Source organism: Ictidomys tridecemlineatus, chromosome 5 (genome assembly GCF_052094955.1).
Source record: "Ictidomys tridecemlineatus isolate mIctTri1 chromosome 5, mIctTri1.hap1, whole genome shotgun sequence".
NCBI classification, from domain to species: Eukaryota; Metazoa; Chordata; class Mammalia; order Rodentia; family Sciuridae; genus Ictidomys; species Ictidomys tridecemlineatus.
The window spans coordinates 89188993-89204022 of record NC_135481.1 but is presented as its reverse complement, the minus strand read 5'-3'; the positions used below and the strand labels follow the sequence as shown (position 1 = coordinate 89204022).

At 40.1% G+C, this 15030-nt stretch overlaps 1 non-coding gene across 1 annotated transcript; it reads left to right on the top strand.

The window, feature by feature from the left end:
- Window positions 1–7637: 7637 nt before the first annotated feature.
- Window positions 7638–7715, top strand: LOC120887025 (small nucleolar RNA SNORD55/SNORD39). Its single transcript, XR_005730196.2, has one exon. It is a non-coding gene; the product is annotated as a small nucleolar RNA SNORD55/SNORD39 (small nucleolar RNA).
- The last annotated feature ends 7315 nt before the right edge of the window (window positions 7716–15030 follow it).

Here is a 15030-nt window from a genome sequence, read left to right as displayed (position 1 = left end):
ATAACCAATTCAACAATATAATGGGCAAAAGACTTTAATACCCTTACCAATAGAAAATACAAGTGACCAATAAGATCTATGGGAAGGTGTTACTTTCACCAGGTACCAGAGAGGCACCAATTTATTTTTATTTTTTATTTGTTCTTTTTAGCCATACATGACAGTAGAATGTATTTTGACATGCTACATGGAGTATAACTCCCCATTCTTGTGGTTTTACATGATGTGGAGTTATACTGGTTGTATATGAACATAGGAAAGTTATGTCTGATTCATTCTATTGTCTTTTTCCCCATCCCTCCTCCCTTCCCCCGACTCCACCCAGTCCAATCTAGTAAACCTCCCCACAGCCCCTCTGCCTATTGTGAGTCAGCATCCACATATCAGAGAGAATATTTGGCCTTTGGGTTTTTGGGATTGGTTTATTTCACTTAGTATGATAGTCTTCAGTTCCATCTATTTACCTGCAAATGCCATAATTTCATTCTTCATTATGGCTGAATAATACTGAAAAGCACCAATTTAAAGCACAATAAGATACCAGTTCAGCTACTCACTCCTGGGCACATACCCTAGAGAAACATGCACACGTTTCTATCAGATACATATCCAAGAAGGTTTTAGCAGCATTATTTACAATAGCCCCACATTGAGAACACTTGCAAGGTCCATCTGCAGCAGCATAATCGTAATTTGCATGATAATATTATGGTAAAATCACACAATGGAATATTGTATAGCTATGAAAATAAATGAGCTATTGCCTCATGCAGTGGCATAAAGAAGTCATGCCAACATATGTAGAAAGAACCCAAGAAGACTAATTTTAGCATGATTTCTTTTTTATAAAGTTCAAAACAAGGCAAAGTGAAACTATAGTGGATAGAAATGCACACATGAGAATATATGTGAGAAATACATAATAAAAATCAAGAAAGTGGTTACTACTAGTCAGAATGGTAGTCAACTCTAAGATTGGAGGGCAGAGAGTCTTCTGACCAGGAGGAGACATATGAGAGGTTTCTGGAGTGTTGAATGTGCCCTGCTTCTTGACATGAAACATAGTGTCTACATTATAATTAATCTTCATGTATTTGTATTTTGTGGACTTTTCATGTGCATGTGTTTTACAAAACATTGAAAAAGCCTGTCATGGGGTGTGGGTTGGAGAGGACATTTGAATGAATAAGGGGATATATGAGATAAATTAATCTCTAAATTGTAGAGTATAATTAATTCTAAATATATTTGGAAAAAACAAATGGCCAGCCATAGCAGACACTTTTAAACAATAAGCCAGGAGGTCTTGCTTTAGCAAATAAACCCACAGTAAATGAAGAGAGTGTCATATTAGTGAGTTACAAAGACATATGGTTTTTAAACATTTTTAAATTTTAATTAAAAATTGTGATCTTTTGAATAGGCAAGACTGATATGTTTCACAATATTCATAGTTGGTTGCATCTATTTTTGGCTGTTTTATTTCATTTCCGTCAGTTACAAGGTTTTTTCTCCTCTGCGATGTTGGGACATTAAAGTCAGGTGTTTCCCACCTCCTCCCTGGGCCCCTAAGCCACCAACAATGCGAATCCTCTGGGCAGGCAGTTGCCAACTGTTGCTGGATTGAATTCCCCTCTCTTCCTTTTATCCTCCTTTAGTCAGTAATCATTCTAGTTCCTCTTGGTTTTATAAGAAGACTTGGGTTCTATTGTGACACTCCTGATCCTCATGGCAATCTTGATATCATTTTTTAGGGACATTTTGGAAGCATCTTTGGAGTTGTCTGCAAATGAGATTGTGGTTGCTTCATGAAATGCCTATGCCGGGAGAAGGCTGTGCCAGAGCCACTTGTCTTTCCACCATATGTGACTACTGGGAGCCAGATACTGCTAAGACCTGGCCTGGGTTGTGGTCCTTGAGGGGAAGAGCAGCTGACTAAGACAAGGCTGAATCCTGCAGGGGTGCAGGATGTCCTGAAATAATGATTTGTAGTGGTAGATTCTCTGGAGTCTGTATAGAATTTTTCAGTCAGTTTAGTTACAAGGAAAGAAGCATACCAGAAATCATGGAGATGGCAGAGACTGATTAAAAAAAATGATTCAGGGTTCTCAGGGGTTTCTGGCAGAAAAGCTTACTTGAGTTGCTGACCCTAGCACCCTGGCTCAACATGAGAAAGAGGTGGAGGTGGACATTTCTCCTGAGACTCAGGCAAAAATGCTCAGACCAAATATTTAACAATTGGAGAAGAGTGATATGCAATATAATATATTCATGGGATGACATGCTATTGAGCCATTCAAAGCATTATACTGTAGAGGACTATTCAGTGGCATGGGGAAATTTGCACCCTCTGATATTAAGTGGGAAAAGTAGAATGTAGAACCATGTGTACAGTTCAACACTAATTCTGCAGGGAGAAAAGGGCAACAACCAGAAGATGGTTTTGTGCAACTTTTATTTTCACCTTAATATTATCTATTTTTTTCTGTAATGTAAATGTATCAGAGGATACATTTTCTGATAAACAGAAAAATTATTAAGCACTGTGGTAGAGACATGCTAGCAGTTTAGCAAGACATTTTCTTTTTCTTTCCAAGGGACACAATTAGGTGAGGCTGTGTGACTGTTATAGCAAAAGGAATGTGAATGGAAATGCCATGGGCACCTTCCAGATCTGGACCAGCTCATTCTCCTGTGCCCGGTCATCTAGGCACTTCCCTTTCCAGGTTTGTTGCAGATAAATTTGAGGAACTGGGAAGCTACCTTTGGGGGACTGAGCTTGGGTTCTTTAATCATGGGCTAACCATGTGATTTACTGCTCAGACTGGAATACTTAAGAGTAAAGGAGGACAGATACTCATTAGGAATACTTATTTTGTGAGCAAGAAATACATTATTGTATTAGTCACTGAAATTCTCAAGCTTATCTATTAGTTAGGTTTGTCTTAATATGTTCCAACATAATTAAGGCAACCTTTTTCTAACATGAAGTATTCTTTTTAAGTAAAGTTATTTTAATAATTGCAGCATTTAAAATACTGAATAAATTAAAACATGAAAGAAGAAATACATCAGTCTCAATCCCACTACCTAACTGACCATTGTTAATAGAGATGTTTCTATCTAGATTTTATTCTTTGTATATTTTTACATAGGGATGATCACAACATGTTCAGTTTTGAATCCTGTATTTTAAATTGTTCAACATAAACATTTCCCCTCATTTTATTAAAAGTTTGTTATTGGATATCATTTTAGAAGCTCAGGTATATTTAGTAAACAGTCTTTTGAGTTATTTAAATAATACATAAAATTTATAATTAATCTTTCTTGTTCTTGGTTAGGCAGAATTAATATTGTCAAAATGACCATACTACCAAAAGCACTATACAGATTTAATGCAATTCCAATCAGAATCCCAATTACATTCCTCATACAAATAGAAAAAGCAATCATGAAATTCATATGGAAAAATAAGAGACCAAGAATAGCTAAAGCAATCTTTAGCAGGAATAGTGAAGCAGGTGGCATCAGTATACCAGACCTTAAACTATACTACAGAGCAAAAATAACAAAACAGACCTCATATTGGCACTAAAATAGACTTGTAGACCAATGATACAGAATAGAGGACACAGAGACAAATCCACATAAATACAGTTATATTAGACAAAGGCAACAAAAATATATATTGGAGAAAAGATAGCCTCTTCAACAAATAGTGCCGGGAAAACTGGAAATCCATATGCAACAAAATGAAATTAAGCCCCTATCTCTCACTGTGCACAAAACTCAACTCAAAGTGAATCAAGGAGTAGGAATTAAACCAGAAACCCTGTACCTTATAGAGGAAAAAGTAGGCCCAAATCTCCATCATGTTGGATTAGGCCCCAACTTCCTTAATAAGACTCCTATAGCACAAGAATTAAAATCAAGAATCAATGAATGGGATGGATTCAAACTAAAAAGCTTCTGCTCAGCAAAAGAAACAGTGAAGTGAATAGAGTGCCTACAGAATGGGAGCAAATTTTTATCACATGCACATCAGAGAAAGCACTAATCTTTAGAGTATATAAAGAACTCAAAAATCTTAACACCAAAAAAACAAATAACCCAATCAATAAATGTATCAAGGAATTGAATAGACACCTCTCAGAAGATGATATACAATCAACCAATAAATACATCCCTAGCAATTAGAGAAATGCAAATCAAAACTACTCTAAGATTTCATCTCACTTCAGTCAGAATGGCAGCTATTAAGAATACAAACAATAAGATGAGTTTGTGGGGAAAAAGGCAAAGACATTGCTGGTGGGACTGCATATTGGTGCAACCAATTTGGAAAGCAGTATGGAGATTTCTTAAAAACTGGGAATGGAACCACCATTCCAGCTATCCTGTTCCTTGGTTTATACCCAAAGGACTTAAAAACAGCAAACTACAGGGACACAGCCACATCAGTGTTTATAGCAGCACAATTCACTATGTGAATAAGCAAAAATTTTATTGTAGTATATACTGACCTATAATCGCCTTTTGTCTTAAACATACTGTGAACATTCTTCCATATGACCAAATGTAGTTTTATAACAATCTGTAAGGATTTCAAAGTGTTTAATTATATGCAATTAAAAAAACTGTTCCTCAAAAAGTGCTGGACATTGCCATTGTTCCTAAGATTTTATTGTAACAAAACTCTAAGGAATAATCTTGTACTCCCAAGAACATGCTGTCCTTTCACCTCATAAACTTATATAGAGATCATTGTAAAGGAACAAGTACCAATTTTCTTGGTGTGGCTGATACCTAGGTCAAAGTTGCCCTTCTTATTTTTTAAAAAAATTATTTAATTACTTATTTTGCATTATAATTCTTAATACACCATTATACAATAATTTATCATATCTCTGCTTATATATAAGGTATGTTGACACCAAATCCTTCTTCTTTTTTTAAAAGGGTCTTTGTTGTGCTGGGGATGAAACCCATGGTCTAGTGCATGTTAGGCAGGTACTTGATCACTGAACTATACTCCAGCCCCTTTTTGTTCACTTAAAAATAATGTATATATGTATATCTATCTATCTATCTATCTATCTATCTATCTATCTATCTATCTATCTATCTATCTATCTATCTACTGTTGATGTATCTCTTTACTCATTTATTTATATGTGGTGCTGAGAATTGAACCCAGTGCCTCACACATGCTAATTAAGTGCTCTACCACTGAGCCACAACCCCAGCCCTGCTTACTTGTTTTTGAGACAGGGTTTTACTTTGTTGCTCAGGTTGATCTTGAACTCCCAGGCTCATGCTGTCTTTTCACCTCAGCCTCTATAGTAGGTGCACAGAATTTTTAAGGATATTTGTGCACAAGGTGAGAAAATGCCATTTTCTAATTGTCCACACTGAATCTGATTATTTTTTTTGAAAATCCTTCCAAATAAGATAAGCACAAATTATTAATAATTACATTAGTCAGTGAGTTTTAAATTTTTAATAAATGTTTATTAGTATTTTTTTAAAATAACTTTCCTATTAATGTTTTTGGCCTAGTTTTCTATAACAATGGATAATGTCAATGTTAATGGCTACACAATGCATAAGATGAATGTGCCATGGTCTACCATTTTCCTACTTGGACATTAGTACTGATTACAGTTTGGAATTTAATACTGTGATGAACAACTTTATGAATAACCCACCTATACACCCACACTTTCACATGCACACACACTTCAAATCTCACATAAGATAAAGTCCTAGAAATGAAAGTTAGTAGGTCAAGAGAGAGAAATAAACATAAACTTATAGAGAAATCATTATAAAGAAACAAGTGCCATCAAAAGCAGGCCAGTCTGCATGGTGCTGTTTATTATAAGGAATTTTTTTCTTCTCAAAGTATTTCATGCTCAGTGTTTTTGTCTGGTATAGAGGAGAAGACTGACCATTGGGATTGTCCTACAAGACCATCATCCTTTAGCTCTGGTGGTAAAAACCTTGTACACTCTGCTGCCGGCTCAGGTTTATACCCTTGGACTCTGTGCTGACTCTGTGGTCTCTGCATTTCTATTGAGGGATTGCTGCAAGCTCCTGCACCCTCTAATATCCACTTGTTCATTTCTGCTTGTGCATTTAACTCCTCTCTCACCTGTGCTGCTACCAGTGTTGTGATTCTCAGGGGTAGACTTGGCAGTTGGTCATCAACTATTGTAAGAGAATTATGTCTTTTTGTTTTTCTGTTTTTCAGTGTGCTAAACTTATTTTATCATACTCATGAATTTTATTTGTTATTATTTATAATGAAGTTGCTCTACTTTTTGATGTTGGTCTCACTTGATTCAATGTTTGTCTACATGTAACTCACTAGTGACTTTTTTTTTTTTTTTGGTACTAGGCATTGAAGCCAGGGTACTTAACTATTGAGCAACATCTCCAGCCCTTTTTATTTTGAGACAGGGTCTCACTAAGTTGCTTAGGGCCTCACTAAATTGATGAAACTGACCTGGGACTTGAGATCCTCCTGCTGCAGCATTCAAAGTTGCTGGGATTATAGATGTGCGCCACCACGCCCAGCTAGTGGATACAGGATCCTGAATAAGGTCATCTTGGTCACAATGAACTGTCTCATACTTGAATTGTAGCATTTTTTGGGGGTGGTGGTGGTTGTGGATTGAGGTTCACTCTCATGCACAACACAGATAGAACACAGATAATTCAATTATTTTCAAAACAAGATTTCTTGTGGATTCCAAATACAGATCCATCTGTGCCAATTTGATCTGTCTGATGCAAGGAAAATTTAGAGGAAAAATTTTCATTATTCTAAGCTTCCAAAGATGAAGACATAGCCTATTGTGTGCCTGTTATAAAGATAAAAGAGATCAATCTGTGTCCATCAATGGAGGGCAAAGTGATACTTCTGGCCCAGCAGCCCTGGAGCCCTCTGGCTCACAGGCCGCAATAACCTCAGGTTGCCAGCAGGGGGAGTCTGGGTTCCCAGGATGGGCTAGGCTGAAAGGGGCTGAGGTTGCTGAGTGACTCCACCACAGGTGGCGCCTGGGCCTCTGGAAGATGCTGGTCCAGCCCTTCCCAGGTGGGAGGTGGGAACATCAGGTGTGTTGGCAGCCCAAATCTGTTAGGAACAATCAGTAGAGGAGAACTCTGTTAAGGAGATGAGAGAAAGGCTAACTGGAACCAGGGTGGGCTGGAAGGAAAGGGAGCTGGTGGCTAGAAGAACCTGGAAGGAAAACAGGGGGCTAGTGTGGAAAGGCCAGCTGGAGAGGAGGAAGGTTGACTGAGCTCTGTGCTGGAGCCAGGGAAAGGCAGGAAAATGGGGCCTGAGTGAGCCTGAGGTTCATTGAAGGGGCATTTCAGCCTTGTGAGCTGCAGACAGCTCTGATGGTGGGAGGAGTCTGTCCCACTGGAGAGAAAGGCCTGGGAAACAGGAAACCTGGCACGGTCCTTGGCCTCCTGGATCCCTGGAATTATCCCCTTTCCATTGCCCTGCCTCTGTTCTCTGCCAAAGTGTTGGGGGCTTGATAAAGGTGGTTATCTTAGAGATGATAAGAAATTCCTGATGGCCAGAGAGATTCATCTTTTGAAGGCAAAGTATGAAAAGTGTGTGAAAGAGCATATGAGTACACCTCTAATGCTACAGATGCCCAGCTGTGCAGTGGGGAAGCCAACCTTGTAGAGCTGAGAATAAAAGAAAAGTGTGTGGTGGAAAAATTGTTGAGAAACTGTTCATCATGCAGTTCAGGGAGGAGGGAGGGCTGGGGGAGAACAGAGGAAGGGAAACCCAGAACTGACGGTAGAGGGCTGCCTAGAGCAATGCTATTGCAGACTGAAAATGGTTCAGTGAATAAATAAGAAAGACTTCAGGCACATTCATTCTAGAGTTCCATTTATTGCAATCCTGCTTGCTCCCATTGAATTCTTGTTCTGCCTCAGAAAAGATGGTCAGGCACAGAGGAAGGTTAGTCATATGCCTGCTGTTGGAGGCCCTTTGTGGTTTTCTTTATCGAGGGCAGGAAGTAGGAGACCTTGGTGATTCAAGGGGTCTCATTTTCTGTCCATAACATAAAGTGCCCTGGACCATGCTGCTACACACATAGGGACCCCTCTGTATCCCCCTGTGGGCAGAGAGAAGAATTGCTAAGCTGGCCTCCTCCTGGCACTGCCCTCTGGCCTCCCTAGGAGTGGGTGGTCCCTGTTAGGGTATTGTGTGTGTGGGATGGAGGCCAGGGTCAGACTCACTGCCTCTCTCACTCCCAGGCCTGACCCTGAGTTTTCTCTCCAGCTCCACTCAGGCCATACCCTTCTCTGCAATCCTCAGGGATATTCTCCTTTGGGATGACTGATCCTCCCTCACTCCTGATCCACCCAGGGAGTGGACTGAAGACTGGATTCGGGGGGAACCCAGGTGGCCCAAACTCTGAACTAGGGGCATGAGGATATGGGCATTCTCATATCTCAGACCTACTCCAAATTCCTCTTTCCCTGATTTCTGTCTGTGCAATGCTGGAAACTCACCTTTTTGCCAGTCTTTGTTTTCTTGGGGCTACCCTACACAAATGTTGATGGCATTGTCGTAAAGGCAGAAAAGTGATTTGCACTCTAGGTCCTCCTGCACTGTCAGCTCTGCCTCCTAAAGTGAGTCACTCAAGTGCCAATTGGTCCATCATCCTCCATCTGGCCATAAGATAAATTCCCTGGCTTCATCCTGTCCTTGCCCCTGGGCAGCCTGAGTGGCTGCACAGTGGGATTCTGCTTGGCCTTTTTCTTCAGCTGAGGGGCACAAGAAACAGTCCAGTTTAGGCAATGGTCTCTGGGCCTGGACACCATGATGTCAGGATGGAAGGGAGGCAAAGAGCAGTGTCACAGTGGGAGGAGAAACACCTGAGGAACACCTGAACCAGGGAGGGCAGGAGCAGGGCCTTACCTGCAGTACCCTGATGTCGCTGAAGAAGCATTTAGGATTGTAGTCTGGGTGGGGGATGGCTCTTCTCACGGGGATGACCTGATGGGACCTCTTCTGCTTTGTGATGTTGTGGGCCCCCAGGGTGACATTTATTGAGCCATGTAGAGAGCAGAGTGGGGATGGGGGTTGTTGAATCACAGAGAATACAGCCAGGAACTGTGAAGAGCAGGCTAGAATAGGGGCAGGTTGGGGCTGCAGCTGAGGGGAAACTGAGGAAGTAGGCCCCAGCTGAGGGGCTGTCCCCTCTGCTCTCAAGGACCCTGAAGTAGAACTTCCAGGGGCCCTTTCTTGCTTCTAGTCGGAATTGTGAAGTTGTTCAAGTTTGCACTGGGGCCCTAATGCATGCTCTTGACCTCTACCACAGCTTTAATTGTCCATTGTGGTCTCTTCTCAACTGTGCCACTTGCCTTGACCTCTCGCCCTCTGACCCCAGAGCTTACCTGCCCTATTTCTCAGCCTTTCATTTCATCTCCCCAGTCCTGCTTTTGATGAGTTCTCAGGGGCTTGTGTAACCAGCACCTTGGAAGTTCCTGCTGTCTGTAGTATCTGGGAGAGAACAAGGATCCTTATGGGGGTCTCAGGATGTGTGGGCTTGCTGCTGTTCCTCACCTTCCTGGCAGTGAACAGCTGTCAGCACGAAGTCCTCTTGCACCAGGATACTACGGCACCTCTTCTATCTTTCTTATCCAGAAACTAGACAAAGGCCATGTAGGGTTAGGAGTGGGACTTGGCCTCATGGCCCCCAATGATCTCTTCTGAAAGAAAAGATGGGTGAGTGGGATCAGCTGTGGTCAGGAAGAAAGGTGGTGTTTGAGGGTGGAATCTACAGTGCTTGTAGACAGCAGGGATGAGTGATAGGCTCTGTAGGCAGCACTCTTTATAGGCAAAATGACTTTTTTTCTGATCCTCAAACCTCATAACTTTGAAATGAAACAGGGGGACACTGTCCTCTGCCCTGTTTTCAGCACATATATGGAGATATGTTGTGCCATCTTGTAATCTACTCATGACTTATGGCATTGGATTTTCTAAAGTCTTCATGTTCTAGAGTTTAACTCATACTGACTTCTCTGTAAATATTTATAGCTGCATGAACAAATGACCTCCAATTAGAGGGCGTGGTGGGATTGCTGGAATTGTCCAGTGCTGGTGGGATCCAGGACTGGTGGGATGTTGGAGGAGAATTCTGCCCCAAACAGGAGAGCAACTAGGGGCCTGGGAAGGCAGAAGAAAGAAGTGGAGAGGCCAACTAAAATTGAACTGCAAAGGCCTAGTAGGGAGACAAGTTTATGGAAAAGTTGGATGCAGTCATGTTGTTACTAAGATCAGTTGCATCCTGGCTTTTTAGGAGGTGGGGGATAGATAGCACTGAGTAATGCAACTGGTTCTTAAGCTGGGTTCAGTAACCTCTTCTGGACTGCAGGCTGGTGGTCTGAGGTCCCTTTCTTGGGTTGGAGTGAAGGATTTGAATTATTTATCTTTTGGATCTTTATATCAAATTTCTCTTTAAGGATAACCCATTCTGTGGATAATGGAGGAAAAAGTCCAGGGAAAGGTTAACACCTAGTAAACCTTCTAGAGAATACCCTCCCTTCTGCCATTCTTGATGAGTCTCTAGCTAGCCACAGACTTGTTAGTCGGGGTTTGGGATGGAAACTGGGCTTCAGAAAGTCCCTGGCTTCAGGTTGAGGAAAATTTCTGACCCACGTTGAGTAGAAATATCCAGAGTACAGGGGATTTTGTGAGATGGGCTTGGGTTTCTGGAATAGGATGGTCACTCCCTACTCAGCTCCAGGGCCAGAAGAAAGGTCAATAGGAGTAGGAGTGATGGCATCCTTCCAGAAAACTGCCTGGGTCAGAGCTACTCAGATCAGAGCAGACAAAGCCCCTGGAGGAGAAGATGTGGATTGTCCAGTACTGGTGGTATCCAGGACTAGTGGAATGTTAGAGGAGGGTGCTGCCCAAGACAAGGGAGCAACTAGGGGCCTGGGAAGGCAGAAGAAAGAAGTGGCCTTACTCCAACCCAATCCACACATGAAGAAGGTGTGGGCTCAGTGACCTCACAGATATCTTAGACCTGTGCTCCTTTGGTTTTGATGGGTGTTATGGTGCAAGCTGGTTTGTGGAGGTACTCTGGTTTGGTTTAGGTGAAAATGACACTGTCACCACATTGACATCTCTACTGCTGAGTCACAAGGCCAAAGGAAGAATAAAGAACAAGGAGGTGGAGGGTGATGAGGTTGTGGCTGCAACTACTGGAAGGGCTGAGACCCTCCTCTGACTGAACAGAACCAAGAAAGTCCTCTTTTCTCAGCTCTTGGGTCTTTTTCCATCTTAATAAGATCATGAATAATTGTTTAGCAGGCTAGATACATGGATAAGAGAGACATGGATCCTACCCTTGAAAAGCTGATAATTGATTGGCACAGACTGAAAATTTTTGCTCAGAGCAAAAAATGGCCAGGGCTCTGGTGAAATGTGCTTGGTAATAAGAGAGGTTTTGACTTGCCCTAGGAATATGTGGAGTTGGACATATCCAAAAAACCCAAATAGTAATCCTTCCTGTCTTACCACCACCACAACCTCATATTTTCTAAATGTTTAGAATTTCCTCTTTGAAATTAATATCTCAGTTTTGAACAAAAGTCCTGGACTTGATATTCATTGGATTAAAATGAATATTGAGGCTATCAAAATCAAGTGGCTTGATTGGATAGGAAGAAGTCACTGAAAGAACTATCAACATTCCAGTTGCTCCAAAGACAAAGTATCTTACCAATACCTGTGGCGGGAGACATGCTTAAGCATTAATGTTGATGCTCCCAAAACTTTGCTCTTCTCATTTACATGTTCCATATTTAACTAGATTTTTATGATAAATATGCATGACTTTTATATCTGGACATTTTCCCATTTTCTAAGCAGTGTCAGTGATCAGTGTCAGACATTCATTAAACCACTTCTTATTTCAGTTTAGTCTTTTCTTCATACGTGGAAGTTTTGAGAATAAGATTCCTTTGTATTGAAAAATGGTAGAAAATATCCAATAGTCTATAAGATATCTTTGAGGCAGATCTTTGTTAATAATGAGTTTCCTTTGGGTTAAACACACACCTGTGTATTTTCCTCTATAACATATATTTTGAATAGTTGTGACAATATTAAATATGCTATTTGTTATTCTATATTTAGTCACTTAACATAAAACATGATAAGCAATTCACAAGAGTATTAAAACACTTTAATAAGCAGAATGTGATTTTTATTTATGTATTTTAAAGTGAAGCAACCAAAAATTAAAATAACTAGTGACAACAAAAATTTTGGTGTATTTTTCTGCTATGTTGAAAGTCTTTTAAGCTTTAGTGTATAATATATGGAGCACATTCCTCTCTAAGGAGAGAGCATTCCCCTTACTGGGTTATTTTACTTCTTAATAAACTGTTGTTTAGAGTAGTTTATATTAACAGAACAACTGTGAAGATGACACAAAACTTTCATAAACTCCATATCTAATTTTGTGGTTATTAATATTTTATATTAGTATGCTATATTTGTTACATAAATGAATTGCTATTGATCAATTATTGTTAATAAGGTTCATAGTTCATTCAGATTTCTTCAGTTTTTACCCTCTCTGATCCAGGATCACTTCCAGGATACTACATTACAGTTGATTCCTTTTGGCTGTGATAGTTTCTCGAACCCCTTGCTTTTAATGACCTTGAGAGTTTTGAGGGATGCTGGTCAGGAATTTGTAGCATGTCCCTGTACTGGGATCTGTCTCATGTTTCTCTTATAATTGGAGCAGAGTTATGGGGTTTGGGAGGAAGATTACAGAGGTTAATGTCATCTTATTATCAACATGATTTATTTAGTTTTTGTGGATTAAAAAAAATGACCGCAGAATGCACTACAATTCTTATTACACATATATACCACAATTTTTCATATCTCTGTATATAAAGTATGTTGACACCCAATTCGATTCTTCATACATGTACTTTGGATAATGATATCAACATGATTTATGAATGTTGACATTGACCTTCGTCACATGGCCAAGGTAGTAATTTTTCAGATTTTCACTGTAAGGTTATTCTTTTTATTTCCTTCTTTCCAGACTGTACTTTTGAAAGAAATCACTTAAGGAATGGAGACTTAGATAGCCAACCCTGTCTGTAAGCTAGAGAAAATGTTAAGTAATTTAGCCAGTGTTGCCTATAGTCCAGGGCACTGGCAAGCTGGCAAGCTGAGAACTTCCCAGTGAGCAGCTCACCTAGAGTAGGCGCTTAGCCTAGAGCTACCAGAGAGCAGCTGACTGGCAAGCCAGGAGCTTCTTCTCCAGGGAGTTTTCTGAGCAGATACTGAAAAGCTCTTTGGCTGGGAGGCTAAAAATTCATGTGGGATTAGTATCAGATGTTTTTTTTTTCTTTTTGCTCTTTCCACATTTTTATATTGATGTATTGTAGTTGTACATAATGATGGAATTTGTTATTACATATTTGTACACACACTATATATAACCATATTATTTAATATTACTCCCCAGCATTCCCCCTTCCTTTCCCTCCGCTCTTCCTGTGGTCGTTTTTTCTCTACTGATCTCCCTTTGATTTTCATGTGATCTTTATCCTTTCCAACTTTCTTTTCCTTTTTCCTCTCTAGTTTCACATATGAGAGAGAATATATGACCCTTGACCTTCTGAGTTTGGCTTATTTCAATTAAGATAATGGTGGTCTCTAGTTCCATCCATTTTTTGGCAAATAAAATATTTCATTTTTTTTCTTATGCCTGAATAGAATTCTATTCAGGTTTATATACCACATTTTCTTTCTCCATTTATCTGTTGATGGACTCCTAGGCTGGTTTCTAGTTTGGCTAATGTGAATTGTGCTGCTATAAACATGGGTATGCATGTGTCACTGTAGTATAATGACTTTAATTCTTCAGGATATATACTGAGGAGTAGTATAGATAGGTCATATGGTGGTTCTAGACTTTTGAAGAACCTCCATACTCATTTCCACAGTGGTTGTACTAATTTACAATCTCATCAACAGTGTAAAAAAGTTTCTTTTTTCTCCGCATTTTCTCCAGAACTTATTATTGTTCATATTCTTGGTGACTGCCATTATGTAGTGTCAGATGGACTTGAAGGCATCTGGCCCTGAGGAGGAGTTGAGGGAGGACTGATCCCTTGACTGAAAGAGACCTTCTCTGATGTTGGGAGGTCTGGGCTCAGCACTGCTCTGTGGAAACCTGTCTGTGTAACCCGACTGAGGTCAGATATTTCATTTTTAGGCTTTTTTTTTCTGTTAAAGGAGACTCTGGGCCTGTGACACTTATTATCTTCATACACTCTAGTCACAAAATATATTCCTATAAATAAATGCATCACCCAATTTGAAAATGTATGCCCTGTTTCGTAATCTTTTGAAATGCCTGAATTTTTTTTCTTTTCATTTTGTGCTTTCTGTCACATGCAGAAAACCAAGTTCTTCTTGTGTATCTGTCTCACCAGGTTTTTTATTTTAATTATTTATTTTTTTGGTGTGTGTCTGAAAAAGTTGTGTGCTGTGAAAGAGATTAAGCCAGAGAGTGGCTTATTGGGCAAAGAGATGAAGATTCAATCTTTTGAGGATATCATGATTGCAGAGAGATGCTTTACCCAAACTAAAAGAGTGTGATGGAGCAGGAAGGGGAAAGTGTTGACTGTAGCCCGAAGCCCAGGCTCTCTCTGCTGCAACCACCAGCCTGGCTAAGATCTCTGAGGGTTGGATTGGTGTGTCCTTGTCAGTCTGGCTTAACATGCAGCAATTCAGTCAGACTTTAAGTGTGATGTCTTGATGATCAGAGGAGCTTCCATTTTCCTCATAAATGTAAGCTTGCCTATTTTGGTTCAATTGTGGGTAAGGCTAGGTCTCAGTAATAACTAGGGTTACATTTTACACTGGCCCAGGCTTAAAGTCAGGCCCAAGATTTCAGGAAAATATGAATATTTTTCATATCTGAGTTTGTCAATAGTGTTCATTTTCAC